The sequence below is a fragment of the Cupressus sempervirens genome, chromosome 4 (assembly GCF_028749045.1).
Source record: "Cupressus sempervirens isolate cs-2001-9-10 chromosome 4, ASM2874904v1, whole genome shotgun sequence".
NCBI lineage: Eukaryota > Viridiplantae > Streptophyta > Pinopsida > Cupressales > Cupressaceae > Cupressus > Cupressus sempervirens.
The window spans coordinates 28,044,519-28,059,780 of record NC_143121.1 but is presented as its reverse complement, the minus strand read 5'-3'; the positions used below and the strand labels follow the sequence as shown (position 1 = coordinate 28,059,780).

At 34.6% G+C, this 15,262-nt stretch overlaps 1 long non-coding RNA gene across 1 annotated transcript; it reads right to left on the bottom strand.

The window, feature by feature from the left end:
* Window positions 1–6,519: 6,519 nt before the first annotated feature.
* Window positions 6,520–15,050, bottom strand: LOC149559788 (uncharacterized). Its single transcript, XR_016363308.1, has 3 exons — window positions 14,965–15,050; window positions 14,684–14,713; window positions 6,520–7,125 (listed from the first exon to the last, which is right to left on the bottom strand). It is a non-coding gene; the product is annotated as an uncharacterized LOC149559788 (long non-coding RNA).
* Between the last annotated feature and the right edge of the window lie 212 nt (window positions 15,051–15,262).

The window sequence follows — 15,262 nt, the reverse complement described above, 5'->3', positions numbered from 1 at the left end:
TGCAATGAGATCTGAATCATTTTATTCAAGGGAGAGCTCCAAGATGAAAAAATTTAACGGTCATTTTTCACATAGCCAAGATCACCATGTTCTAGTTACTTCTCCAGCCGTGGTGATGGAGAACACTGAATTATGTACCAAGCATTCTTTGATATGTAAATTTATTAGAATCCAGATTTCCTTATCTGCTCTCAAGGCATGGATCTATTGCTCATGGTAGGTGGAAAGGGATATGGAGATCATGATGGTTGGGAATAGCTATTTTTTGTTGTACTCTCATGCATGTCTAATCATGACCATGTTTTTGAAGGAGGTCTTTATTTCTACAACTATGTGGAGTTATTTTTCAAACCCTGGCATTCAAGATTTAATTTTTCTAAGGATCTCCCTTCAACAGCACCAATTTGGGTTCGCTTGCCTCACCTTCCCCTAGAATTTTTGGGAGAAGATATCCTCTATCAAATTGCTGCTTTGTTAGGAAAGCTAACTATGATTACGCATCAATCCCTTGATAAAAGGTTAATTCTTTTGCTAGAATTTATGTTGAAATTAATTTGAATAATCCATTACCATATTCTTTGGAAATTTGTCTTGGGGCTTCTTTCTAGGTGCAGCAATTAGATTATGAATCCCTCCCTTTCTGTTGTTGGATATGTCATGAGTATGGTCATTTATAGCATCAGTGTCCTCACAAGTTGACTTCCAAAGGAGTGGATGGTTCTACAGCAAGCAATGGTGGTGGTCTGTCAGATGTTGTAGGAAAAGGACAATCTCAGATGGATAATACAACTAAGGGGAAGAATCTACTAGATGCTATAGGAAAGGGAAAGGTTCAAATGCAGGATAAGGATGGATTCACCCCTCCTCACCCATGAGCTAAGGAACGTGGTCAAAAGAGGCCTTTGAAAGATAGAATATCTTATTCAAGTTTTAATCACTTTAAGGTGTTGGATAGTATGGTTCTAGAGGAGGGTGTTCCTCCTAATATTTCCTCTAAGCTAGTTTTCCCAAATGAGGGACATTCACTTGTTGATGCTTGTGGGGCATCTTAGGTTTTAATCACTTTAAGGTGTTGGATAGTATGGTTCTAGAGGAGGGTGTTCCTCCTAATATTTCCTCTAACCTAGTTTTCCCAAATGAGGGACATTCACTTGTTGATGCTTGTGGGGCATCTTAGCTTGTGGTACATTAGAACTATGACTCCAGTGGTGTCAGAGGATAATGACATTGTTTTGGTAGACTTGGTTAAGGATTTGCTAGCATCTGGCAAGGGTAAGGGGTCTCCTCTCCCCTTGGGTTTATGCATAGACCCTTTAAGCGGGTTTCCTTTACTCCTCCTCTAAGGAGTGGGCACAAAATAGACCAAGAGAAGATTAAACTCATAGGAGATATATTGATATAGTCTAGGTCAATGAAAGCATTGCATGCTCATTTTCCTCATTCTACCTAGTGATGATTATTCTCTCATTGAATGTTAGGGGGTTGAATAGCATCCCTAGACAAAAGGCTATTCAGAATTTGGTAGTTGATCATTCTCCTAATTTTTTTTGTATCCAAGAGACTAAGCTTTCTGTGGAGTCTATGGTCCAATTTACCACTAGTATTTGGACTCGTGGGCAATTTCAATGTGTTGGGGCTATGGGCAGTGCTGGTGGTTTGGCTATCTTTTGGGATCCATGGAAAAATTCTTCCCTTGGTTGGGTGTCTTCTTGCTAAACTCTTTCTATGGTGGCTTTTGCTTTGGAGTTAAGAGAGGTAATCATGATTACTAATGTGTATGCACCTATTGATTTTGTGGGAAAGGAGGAACTTAGGAGGTATATTTAGTATGTTAGAAATTATCACCCTTTTCATCCTTGGGTGTTAGCAAGAGATTTCAATTCCTTTTTAAATCTAGAGGAGAAGCAAGGTGGTTTGGCTAGAATGGGGCCTTCTTCTGCTCTTCTTCGACAACACATAGCACTTTTGCACCTCTCTCATGTTAAGCCTTCTAATGGTCTCGATAATTGGAATAATCAAAGGATTAGGGCTGATGTTATCTCAAAATGTCTAGACAGATTTCTTGTTTCTTATTTCTAGGTTAGTGGCACCCTTACTCTCTCTTGAGAAATTTTGGACTGGAGGTGTTCTAATCATTGGTCATTCAATTTTTTTGCTACTGGGGCTTTTTTTCTGAAGTGTACACCTTTTAAGTTCCAGTTGATGTGGTTTTGTGATCCCTATCTTCATGATCTTGTTTTATGTTGGTGGAGAGATGGAGCTCTTGCTTATGGTATTGCTATGTTTTCATGTTCTAAAAGGCTTCAATATGTTAAAAGAAAGCTCAAGCTATGGAATAGACAATTTTTTGGGAACCTTCACTCTATGAAGAGGCTTGCTTAAGAAGATCTTGATGGCATCACTAGGTAGATTAGAGATTGAGGTTTCTTAGAGGATCTTGGAAGGGCTAAATTTCTAGATTCTAGATTTCTAAAAGAATGGGAACTTTGAGAGGAATAATTTTGGAAGCAAACGATTGCTTATGGTATTGCTATGTTTTCATTTTCTAAAAGGCTTCAATATGTTAAAAGAAAGCTCAAGATATGGAATAGACAATTTTTTGAGAACCTTCACTCTATGAAGAGGCTTGCTCAGGAAGATCTTGATGTCATCACTAGGCAGATTAGAGATTGAGGTTTCTTAGAGGATCTTGGAAGGGCTGAATTTCTAGCTTCTAGATTACTAGAAGAATGGGAACTTTGAGAGGAATAATTTTGGAAGCAAATGGCTAGAGTTAATTGGCTCCAGGAAGGTGATAGGAACACTACTTTTTTCCATAAAATAGTGCAATCTTGTCAGAATCAAAGCAAGATATCTTCATTGGTTAATTATCAATGTATCCAACTGAATTTCTTACCATCTTTGTTCCAAGAGGCTACTTGGTACTTTTCTACCCTCTTCTCTAAGGACTCTCCTCCTATTTTTAATGAAGAAAATATTATTTTGTCTTGTATTCCTTCCCTTATTACCCAGGAAATGAATGATTATCTCATGCAACTGATCTCTTTTGAAGAACTTGAGGATTTGGTCTTTGGCATGCCTAAGGGAAAGGTCGGCTTTCTAGTTAAGTTCTTTCAAGAATTCTGGGACATCATTAATCATGATTTTTTGGAGGTGGTTAAGGAATCATATTTTAGCAAGTAGATGCTTTGAGCATTCAATTCTACTTTCCTGACTTGTATTGTAAAAAGAGAGGGGGCTAATCAATTGAAGTTTTTTAGACCAATTTCCTTATGTAATTTGGTTTACAAAGTCATTACTAATTTGATTGTTGAGAGAATTAAAAATTGGCTCCCCATTATTATCTCTAAGGAACAAGGTGGTTTTATTGTTAGAAGACAAATTTTGGATGGGGTGGTTATTGCTACTGAGGCTACTCACTCTATGGCTAGTTTAAGGGAGTGATCAATGTTTGTTAAGATGGATATGCCTAAGGCCTATGATAGAGTTAAATGGAATTTATTGAGGAATATTCTTCTTACCTTTGGCTTTAGCCCTGACTAGATGAGTTGGACTATGAGTTGTGTTACTTCTACCTCTTTTTCAATTCTTCTTAATGGTCAACCTTCATAGCTATTTGATGCCTCTAGAGGTCTCTACCACGGTGATCCTATCTCCTCCTATCTTTTCATCATCATGGCTAAGGGCTTGGGTAGATTCATTAAGTATCAAGTATCCCAAAATTCTATTCAGGGGTGGTAGTGGGGTAATGGTTTATCTGCTCTTTCTCACCTTCAATTTGTTGATGATTTTGATCTTGTGGGTCTTTCTAGGATCAAGGAAGCTAAAGCCTTTCAATATACTTTGGATATTTATTTGGTAGATTTAGGCCAAACATTTAATGAGCACAAATCTTTCATCTACTTTTTTAACACTACTGATTCTATTCAACAAAGGATTGTTGATATCCTGCAAATTGAGACACTTCCTTTGACCTATCTTGGCATGCCTATTGTTGTTTCTAGGTAGCTACGAATTTTGTGGAAAATTTTGACTACCAACCTTTAGGATAAGCTAAATCATTGGAATCATAGATGGCCTTCTACTATTGCTTGGGTTACTCTTCTTCAATATGTTATTCAAGCTCTTCCTACTTATAGAAGCATGGTTCAGGTTGTTCCTATTTACTTTCTAAGAAATTCCTTTGGAGTGGTAATTTGCATAGCACTAAATGGAGTTTGATTATTTGGGAGACTATTTGCAAGCCTAAAAAGGAGGGTGGTCTTAGTCTTTGATCAACTCTCTTGAGTAGTCAAGCATTGGCTCCTAAGCTTTATTGGAGATGGTGCGCTAGAAAAAATCAACTTTGGGCTCGTATTATCACCCATAAATATTTTTTTGGTGTTGATCCTTGCTCTATTTCTACAATTCCTCTGGAAGGTTGTGGCTCTATGGTCTGGCATACTCTAAAGATTGGTGCTACGTTAGTCAAGAGAGGTTTGTTTTGGATTTGTAAGGGAGGCTCTAAGGCTTTGCTTTGTTATGATGCTTGGGATGGATTCCCATCCATATTATCCATATATCCTCATCTTCAAACTCTTTGTAATTCTTTTCATGTTGTTGGATGGGATAAAGTGGCTCATTACAAGACTCCTTATCAATTGGGACCTATTGTTGGTTATAGATGAAGCACTCTTTTGATTGGGCTCCTAGAGACACAAAGGTGGATTATAAGGAGCTTTCTCAAATTTTGGCATCTAGGGAGTGTTCTTCTTTGCTAGGACTAGATGTTTTGGCTTGGGGAGGTACCTTGTCTAGGAAATATCATGTCTCTACTAGGTATCAAGAGATAACTCGACCATTATTTGGGGATGTTGAGGTCCCTTGGTGGAAGCAAGTTTGGAATAAAGTTACTTGGTCCAAGTGCAATTTTTTTATGTGGCTAGTAGCTCACAACCACTATCTTACATGGGATAATATTTATAAATGTTGATTTCAAGGCCCCTCTTATTGTTCTCTATATGGTAATGGGGAGGATTTTGTCTCCCATCTATTCTTCCATTCCTCTTTTTCTACTCAATTATGGAACCTTTGGTGGAGTTCTTGAGGTTGCTCTTGTAGGCATGCTTCCTCTTTCCCTAAGTTCTAGGCTTGCTTAGACAGTGCTCCCTCTAAGTCTTCTCCTCTCCATGTTGCTTGGTTTGCTGGTCCATTGTTCATTCTCTAGCATATCTGGCTAGAGAGGAATTATCACATCTTCCAAGATGTTTAGTTTGGTGTTATGCATCTTTTGTGGAAGATCTCACATTCTCTTCAAGAAACTATTCAAGTGAAGTGTGCACTAGATGGGGGTATGGATCTAACTAATCTTGCTATATGCAATCACCTCAATTTTCATCTTCAAGATGGGATTAAAATTCAATGGTATCAAAGAGTGCACAAATAGCCTTGGCATCAAAAGAAAGGATGGGTGAATCGGGAGGGGCATTAAACTCCTCCTCCTCATGGAGTTGTTGAAATTCACACTGATGGTTCTTCTTAGGGGAATCCAAGCCCTGTTGGTATTGGGGGAGTGGCTCATTGTAGTTCTGGAAAAGTCAAATTCTTTTTCTCATATCATAAGGGTGACTACACTAACAATCTCATGGAGGCTCAAGCTATTTTATATGTTGTGGAATAGTGATGTTTGCAGGGATGGCGTAAGATTATTATTGAGTCTAACTCCCAAGTGGTAGTGAACTTGTTTTCCTTGCACGAGCTTGAGGATGTTAGTTGGCAACTGGCCAATATTGTTAATCAGACTCTTCACCTTTGTACCTCTCTTGAGTTCATTAGGTTTACTTACATTCCTTATGAATGGAACAAATTTGTTGATTGTCTAGCCAAACAGGCTTCTGGTCATCCCCTAGGATGGAATATTATGGATAGGGAGCAGCTTCCTTTTGAGCTAGCAAAAGAATTTGATTAACTTGTTACTCAGGATAGAGCTCCTTGTTGAGCTTTCCTTGTTGTAATCATTTCTATCTTAATAAATTTTTACCCCTCTTTTTCCAAAAAAAGGCCACCTCCAACATTTATATAGTGAAGAAATGAATTTAGTTTTATTACAAGCTTAGCTATCTCCAACATCAATTTTCACCATACTCTTTCAATAAAGCAAAACTATAAAAAAAAGTGATTGAAATGATAAAATATAATAAAATGAAATAGCATGAAATAATAGATTTAATCCAAGAGAGCAAGAAGAGTTTTACCATACAAATGATACAAGATCAATGGAGCAATACCAATGAGGAAGCAACACAAGAAACAAGGAGTTGATACGGGGAAAGCAAAGAAAACCCTTTGTGATTATTATGAATAAGGAAAATGCCTAAGAATGTGTGTGTGTGTGTGTGTGTGTGTGTGTGTGTGTGTGTGTGTGTGTGTGTGAGAGAGAGAGAGAGAGAGGAAATGGAAAAAAATAGCTCATTTACAATAACATCAAAAACTTGATGTGAATAATGGAGACTAGATGAAAATGAGAGAGAGAAGCACCTCTTAAGGAGGAATATCTATTTTTCTTATTAAAGGAAATACAAAAATGAGTTGTCCTCACAAGTGGACAATAGGACAAGAACAACATGTCCTTTACATGTGGACTAGATGACAAATAAATAATACATAAGGGATACCTTGGTTTATCCTAATAAATAAATAAATACAACCAAGGAAAGATTATTAATTCTAACACCCCCCTTTAATCTTTACTTGGGAAGATTACATCAAAGGATATCAAACCCAAGTTCTTACGATGAAATTCAAATTTCTCTCTAGAAAGAGGTTTTGTCAAAATATCAGCAACTTGATCTTCACCCTTGCAATAGATGAGGGACACTTTCTTTTCTTCAATGTGTTCTCTAATGAAGTGGTGGTGGAGAGAAATATTCTTTGACTTTGCATGGTAGATAGGATTCTTTGCCAAGGCTATTGCACTTTGATTGTCACAATACAAAGGTGTAGGTTCTTGTTGAGGTAGACCCAAATCTTCAAGAATTCTTCTAAGCCATAGAGCTTCTTTAGATGCATAAGTACAAATTGTATATTCAGCTTCGATAGAACATCAAGAAACAGAGGTGTCTTTCTTACTTTTCCAAGATGTAGCACCTAAACCAACAAAGAAACAATAACCACAAGTAGATTTTCCATCGTTGAGATCTCCACCTAAATCAGAATCGGTAAATCCTTGTAAAGTAAAAGTAGAACTGGCATCATAAAATAAACCTAGATTAAGAGTTCCTTTGATATATCTTAATATTCTTTTAGCTACTTTAAAGTGTGTTTGTTGAGGTTTGGACATAAATTTTGAAACTAAACCAACACTATATGCAATATCGAGTCTAGTAAGGGTGAGATAATTTATACTTCCTACAAGTTGTCTATAAGAGGTAGCATCAACAAAAGGAGTGTTGGATACAATTGGTTGATTGAGTTTTGTCTTTGATGTTACAAAACTGTCATATCAGTCATCAGACAGAGTCTACCGAGCTCAAAAGGTAAGCATAGTAGTTTACAGAGTCTACCGAGCATTGTTGTATATTACACTGTAAAGATAGCTTCTACCGAGCTAACTTGGTTAACAAAGGAAGTTCAGTACTTACCAAGCTCACTCGGTGATCGAAGGAAACTGTGACAGAGTGTTTAATGAGCTGGGAAGGTAAGCGAAGAAAAGTTAGTGTTTACCAAGCTGGGAAGGTAACTGAAGAAAAGTTAGTGTTTACCGAGCTGGGAAGGTAAGTGAAGGAAAGTCAGTGTTTACCGAGTTCACTCGGTGTCCAAAAGGAATTTGGAAAAGATAGTTTCTACCGAGCTCACTCGGTCATCTATACTTACCGAGTTCTCCCGGCGATTGAAGGGATGTCACAGAGTTCGCTCTATTAACCGAGCTCAGTCAGTTAACACAGGAATTAGTTTCTGAATAGTATTAACCAAGCAGTGTCAGCGAGTAAAGGGATTTGTTGGTTTGTAATTTTTTCTAGCCAACTATTGTATTTTTTTTATTATTGGTCAGTGATTAGAGCCGACTAAGATAATCGGTAAGGTATATATGAAAGATCAAGTTGTGAATTCGTAAGATGTAAGAGTTTGGATGCATAAGAGTGCGAATGTATGGATATGGAATGAGTGAATATTGAACATATGAGTGAATGTTGAAGAAGTGTGATGAAGGATCAGATGCATTGAAGGAGCTGCAAAGTTGTATGTGATTAGTAAGGATCCAGTCAAGCATAACAGAGATCTGTAATCAGCAAAGATAAGTTGCACATTATATCATGTCACTTCATTGTTGCTTTCTAACCATTGTAACAGTGAACTCAAAATCTCTTAACAGAGTGGGTTTAACAGCCCTATTGTAAATCCTCTAACAAGGTGACAGTTTAGTTGAATTATTCTAAAGACCTCTAGCAAGGCCACTCCTAACAGGGTGATTAAATCCTCTAACAGGGTCACACCTAACAGTGTGTTTTGTAACCTTTAATAGGGTTGGCTCCTAACAGGGCTCACTTCAGAAGAGTGAAAAACAGGGCTTAACTTAAAAAATATCTTTTCCTCCAAATGAAATCACAACTATAGGATGATGGTTTGAATGATTTTTCATATTTTTTAGTAGAGTCTCATCCTGATTTAATATAGTTTAGAGGATATTATATGTTTGGATGGGGTTGTCTATGGTTTCACAAAAATTTGGAGAAAACCAATCCTTCTTTCCAAGCCATGTGGAGTTGTTGCACAATTTCCTCTCTTTCTATTCAAGATTTCTTGTCATAAAATTTCTTTTATTAGTAGTTCATGTGATGACTAGTTTTTGTGTATGCACAGCCTCAGTGTTGCTATGTAAGCTAGTTACTTTTTGTGTAACCATATTATATATTGTGAAACATATTAAATTGTTGTAAATCCTTGTCAAATGAAATGAAACATTGGTAGTTATTGTGCAACAATAAATCCATGGAAAACATTGTGAATTGTTGCTTGTCCTAATCCTTCTTAATTATCCCATGTTCATAATGAGAAGCTAAAAAGATATCTCACTCATATTTTTGAGTAAAATCCAACATCTATTCTTCATATTCCATGTACCTAAGAGATAAATTCGATCATTTGAACCATGGAGGAAGACTAATTGAGTTTTCTAAAAACTATCTTAAAATCCTCATTTATTGGGGTTTGGAGAGAGATTTGCTAATATATTTTAATTAAATAGTTCAACAACTTTGATCTTCTAGTATTTTTTATCACATTGAATTATATTTAATATAGACTTGATCTTAGGTAAAGTGGTTGTGTGCGTGAGGAGATATTTGATTCCCTATATGACTATAGATTTCACCATTAGATATTTCTATAAATTTGACATAATGTGCACAACACAAACATTTACAAACTCACCTAAATGATTGACCAAATAATTAGTCTAATAAAAGTTATTAATGACTATTTAGAGTAGTTATTCATGACCAAAAAATAGTAAATTCATTGTTTTAGATATTATACTTGCATTATGTTGATTTCTATTCATGTCGAAAGGTTTACAAATGGAATGGAGGGATGGAATAAGATCGAATATCATCACTTAATGTGCAGATTAAAATTAACATGGAGTTGGTCAATAGAGTACATGTTTTCATTGTGATACTAAGGAAGGATAATCTTATTTGTTTGATTGTTTCTTTGGTACTTGTGATTAGAATAATAAATTGATGCTACCATTATAACCATGGATCCAATGGTGTTAAGATATGGACTATGAGATCTAATTAGCCTTTTTGAGATCAAGGTATGTATGGTTGATTGATTGACTTAATCCTATACTTATAACAGTGATTAGGGTTGTTAATGGATATTTTGTGTGAGCGATAGGGGGAGAGGTATACTAACATATGATCAGTAGTCAAGGAGCTTGGGAAGCTGTCAGGTAATTTTTCTTTTCTATTTTCCAAATAAAGGGAACTTGGTCATTTTTCAATGAACTATGGACAAGATTCCTACATTGGGCTAGTATGACTATTTGAGGACAACTAGAAAGATAATTGAAGGTAATGTTACTGTTAATCATGACATAGACGTTCCTAATCCTTATAAATAATTATGGAAATATGGTGATTGGATATCAAGGCTCATCAAGCCTAAATTTAAATAGTATGATTTTTTGGATTAAACTATTTTTTAAAAGTAGCATTCTGAATTGTTAGATGAATCAACTGATTGATTGAATGATTATAAGGCCTTGAAGAGGGTAGTGATGTGAAGGATTAAAATCCTATTGAAGAAGTTGATGAGAACTATATTGATTTTGTAAAGATGTCTCTAATGTTGAAGATGTTTTAGAATGTAAGGATTTGATTGGGTAAATACTTTAATTCTCATGTTTGATTTGAGGATTGAAGGAAAGTTATATGAATAGCCAGAAATAAGAGCTTGAAAGGAAATTTCAGGCACCTAATCTAGTCATGTGAGATTAAGGATAACAATGGAAATTGGACCTCAATGTCTACATTACCTCATATCAAGGAAGTGTGGATTATGAAGAGATGATATATATTCTCCATAAGTTAAATACCTTAGTTATCTACTCAAAAACCTTAGTAATGTCTTACCATGATTCAAGTTGTCCCTCAATATTTTTTTAGACTATTGAGAAATTGAATGATTTGTTTTCCAAAAGCTAAAAAATTCTAATTCAAAGAGATAAAAGATTGAATCACTAAATGCATCATCTGACACAAAATAAAAATGTCCTTTTTATCTTCTCCTTCTACCATTGGCAAATAATGAACCAAATTGATGCAGCAGTGGACAGTGGAAGTCTTCAAACAACAAGGAATGGTGGAAGTTCTTAAATCCCTCAACACCCAAGGTGAAGGGTCCTAGTGCCAAATACCTATCATAGGTATGGAAAAGGGTTTAAAGGAAGGTTATCACAACCCTACAAGACAAGGTAAAATAACCACTAGGCTTACCAAAGTTCTAAGCACCCAAACACCAAAATGCACTAATGGATTCCCTTAACAAAAAGAGGGATCAAACCCCAAAAAGTGGATACAAAGACCACGGGTGGACCAAAATCATTTTTTTGGCCTATTTAGGTCTTACTCACAATGAATTAATGATTCTTTCCATCAAAGACAACTTATAACATCAAGTTGCTTTGAAAACCAAGGATTTGGCTTGTAGCCCTTCCTAGAATGAAAATGGAACATAAGTTTGAATGTTCTCAAAAAACATGATGACTTGACTAGAGATTTTGATACCCTTTTGAGTTTTATGAAACATGTTATAGTGCCCAAGGATGGAAGTGAGAAAAGGTTGTTGTTGTTGCAACATTAGACTGGATTTATAGGCCTAATTAGGGCTCCATTTACACTACAAGTGCACTTTCTACAATGGAAAAACATAATCCAAGTATTGATACATGTGGTGATGTAAAATAACCAATAATCCAAGGTTTCAACCTCTAGTGAGTCCCCAATCAAAAACTAGGAAGGACTGTTCCAAATGTTGTATGGTGTACTCATGAAGATGCACACCTAGGGTATGCTAATAAATCCATCCCTTTGCATTTGGTAGCAAAAAAATTGAAAAATTTTAAATTAAATTATTATACCTTGTACTCCACCAAGGGGCATCAATTTCCCATGGTGGAATGTACCAAAACAACCCAGCACTAGGCAAATGCTAATTTCTAGGCTGAATTCTAGGCAACGAGAAAGAAAATTCAATATCTCCCAAACTATGAAGGATTAAAACATGATACCTACTCAAAAATGAAGAAGATTAAATTCTTCAACTTCCAAAATCATTGACACATGCCCTTATGTCTGTACAACTCCATATAGTGGCTTGGAACATAGTTTTTGCAGAGAAAAATGCTGACTTGTATTGATTTGAATGCCAAATAACATTGTATCTTCCTACCATTAGCATATGAGGCTTTGTAAGGCATTCCTAATAGTTACATGGCCAGTTCAAATTTAATATCCATTGGGAGAGTGGTTTTTAAGTGGTTAAGAACTTTTAGCAAAGTTGCTGACAAATTTCATAGCAATTTTTGCAAAATTTGCAAAAATGCAAAACTAATGACCAAACTTGGTCCAAACTTTAAGAAAGTGATCCAACATGGATCTAAGTATTAAAAAAATAGAAAAACCTATAATCCTATGATTTTAAGGCTTTATTGACCATTTTTTTACCTTAGTTACCCAGGGGCTCATAGTTATGCCTAATCCTAGAACCGGGCCTTACAACTGGATCAATGTGCCAAACTATACTAAGTAGACTATTTAGGATCATTAGGTGCTTTATTTTATGAGTATAGAGTAGGCTCTCTTGCAACACAAATGATGAATTATCCTCTATCAAAGACATCGACAACTACTTACACACACCTGAAGAATGGAAAATTTGTAATAAATTTATTCACATATTCTACACAATCTTCTAAAAGTGTGTTCATGTAGTCACAATTTTGACACAACCCCTATAATATTTTAGTAGTTCAACAAAAATATAATTATAGCACTGATGTGTAAATTATTAATCTACAATAATAGAGAAGTTTGTGAAATCTAATTGTATTTTTTAAATTAATGTTTCAGATAATAGATGAATGTCTACAAGATTTATAATGTATAAGATAAAAAGGGCCAAAGTTAATTCATATTCAAATTTCTTTCACCTTTACAACTATAAAAGTTTCATAGTTCATAATGCTTTTTTTTTTCTTTTTGAATTCAACTACATATGATATTATTTATAGTGAATATTTTTAATTACATAGTACAATCCATTAAACACGAATAAATTTTAAGAGTTAATTGTGTATATAGAGTATATTAGTGAAACATGAACATATTTTCCTTGTTAAATTTTCATTATAAATGACATTGTACAAGATACTACTACTATTTATCTCGTTAAAAACCCTTGTGGGAACTATGAATTGTAAACTTTCAGCCTCCACATTCACAGAAGCACTGTTGGTTTTCAGCCATATATCTTTGTAATTTTCCTTCAAATTAAAGGAGCAAGGTACATTATTATCTACAAACATCAATTTTTTCGCCTCCATGTTGGATTTTGCATGGAATAATTTTGTAAACCAACATATTGGTTCATTAGACTTTAGTTTCATTAGAAAGACTATGCACTTCTCTTTTACCTAAGTTTTGGACCTACATCTTGTGTATTCAAAGATGTTTCACATGCACTAGCTATCGTGGGTGTGTTCAAAGAGTTGCATATAAGATCTTTTGGCATTAACTGAGTGTTATATATTAGAATCAAAGAAACATATGTTAGTTCTAATATGCTTTCAGGAGAGAATAAACATCTATAATGGGCAATAAGAGGGTGACCTATGTGAAAATAGGGTTTATGTGTACTATCAATGAATGAAGGAGGAATGCGAGGTCTAGATATTGCCCAAATGCTTTAGATGATAGAATAAGGAAATAGGAAATGTATTCATTAAATCTTTGACCTAATATGTTATACTTCCATAGGTGGAATGCTAACAATTACCGTAGGAATCAAACGCTTGAGTTTGAATTAGTGTTCAAGAGATTTATTAAAAAATTGGTGTGTGTTAGCTAGCTTTACTAGATAATATGGAAACCTTATAGGAATTTTATAACATGATAAAATATGAATTATGGTGGCAGAACATCTAATTCTCTGCACATAATAACTTATAAAGTAAGCTAGAAGAAACTAAACATTGCCAATGAAAATAACAATAAAAAAGAAAGATTAAATAACCATGATTTTGGATGCTTAGCATTTGTCATCAACCCGAATTGAGGAAATTTTTCTTATGGCACTGGCTCTAAAAATTCATTTCTACCAATTATTTCCTTTTTTCATGGTTTTTGTTTCATGAAATGGAACTATTCAATATTACCACCTCAAGATTATGTTTCTAGCTATCTAGGGCTAAAAAATTAAAGATTATTCAGTAAAACAAGGTGATCGAGCAAATTAAAAGCCTGACATTGCACTTGCTAAGAGTTATCCTTGTACCTCTCTATGAATCATAATAAAATTGTCTAAGTCATTTCATGTGTTTTTACTTGCGGATCTATATCCATACAACATTCTTGGAATTTAATTTCATTTCGACAGAATCAAAAACTAATTTTATGGCTTGGGAGAGTCGATAAAACTCTCTAGGTATTATGTGAATACACAATTTAAAATGTGATCATATCTAACAACTAGTGCTTGCACCTTTAAGGGGTGCAAGGGTTAAGCCGATAGTTTTATATATATATATATATATATATATATATATATATATATATATATATATATATATATATATATATATATATATATATATATATATATATATATATATATATATATCAAATTATCATTTTGTAGTATATTTATGAATCTATATCTCTCTCTATTGTCTCTCTATTATTTGAAACTCATAAACATTCCTTGTCTATCTCCCTATCACATGCAGTACCAACAGTAAATTGTGAGCCTTGGGAGGTCTTAGGTTCGAATATACTTCAGATTAACACATAATAATAATTAATTTTAACAATAATAAAAAATGAATAATCAATAATCTAGACTTTGACAAATGAAACTTCCTACCATTTTAACTATTATAAAATTAGAAAATAAAATTTACATTTCTGCTAGAGCTACTTACGATGCCAATAGTTGCCAAGTCACACATTCACTGCAATGCAAAGAAAATTCCAAAATGATTGTCTCTTTTATTAAAATTACAAAATATAATCAATCTCCATAATAAATAACCTAAGATTAGAAGCCGAACAATTAGAATTTTTGTATCACCAATGTATCTTACCAAGAAGAATCCTAATTGCTGACACTAATGGCCCATGTGTATCCTAAGCTGGTATGCCAAAAGTTCCCTTACCAGCCCAAAAACCCAAAAAAATGCACATCAAGGATAGTCTCAATCACCTTGACATTATAAATCTTTGCAATTAGAACATTTGAGTCCCCCACTTCCTTCTTGATAATGAAATTTCATAAAATTCAAGTTCCCTGCATTAAAAGGTGTCTCAATAGTGTAAATACTTCAAGTAATGAAATCTCAGTTGTGGTTATGTACTATTCAGCTAATATCTTGGTTATAACCCATGTGTTTTAGTTTTCTATTAAAGTGTTTCCTGTTTTAACTATTTGAATTTGCTTAGGAATATTACCTATAGGAAGGTGTCAAAGAAGTGCAATCCAAGACTTTACCATACTTATTCAC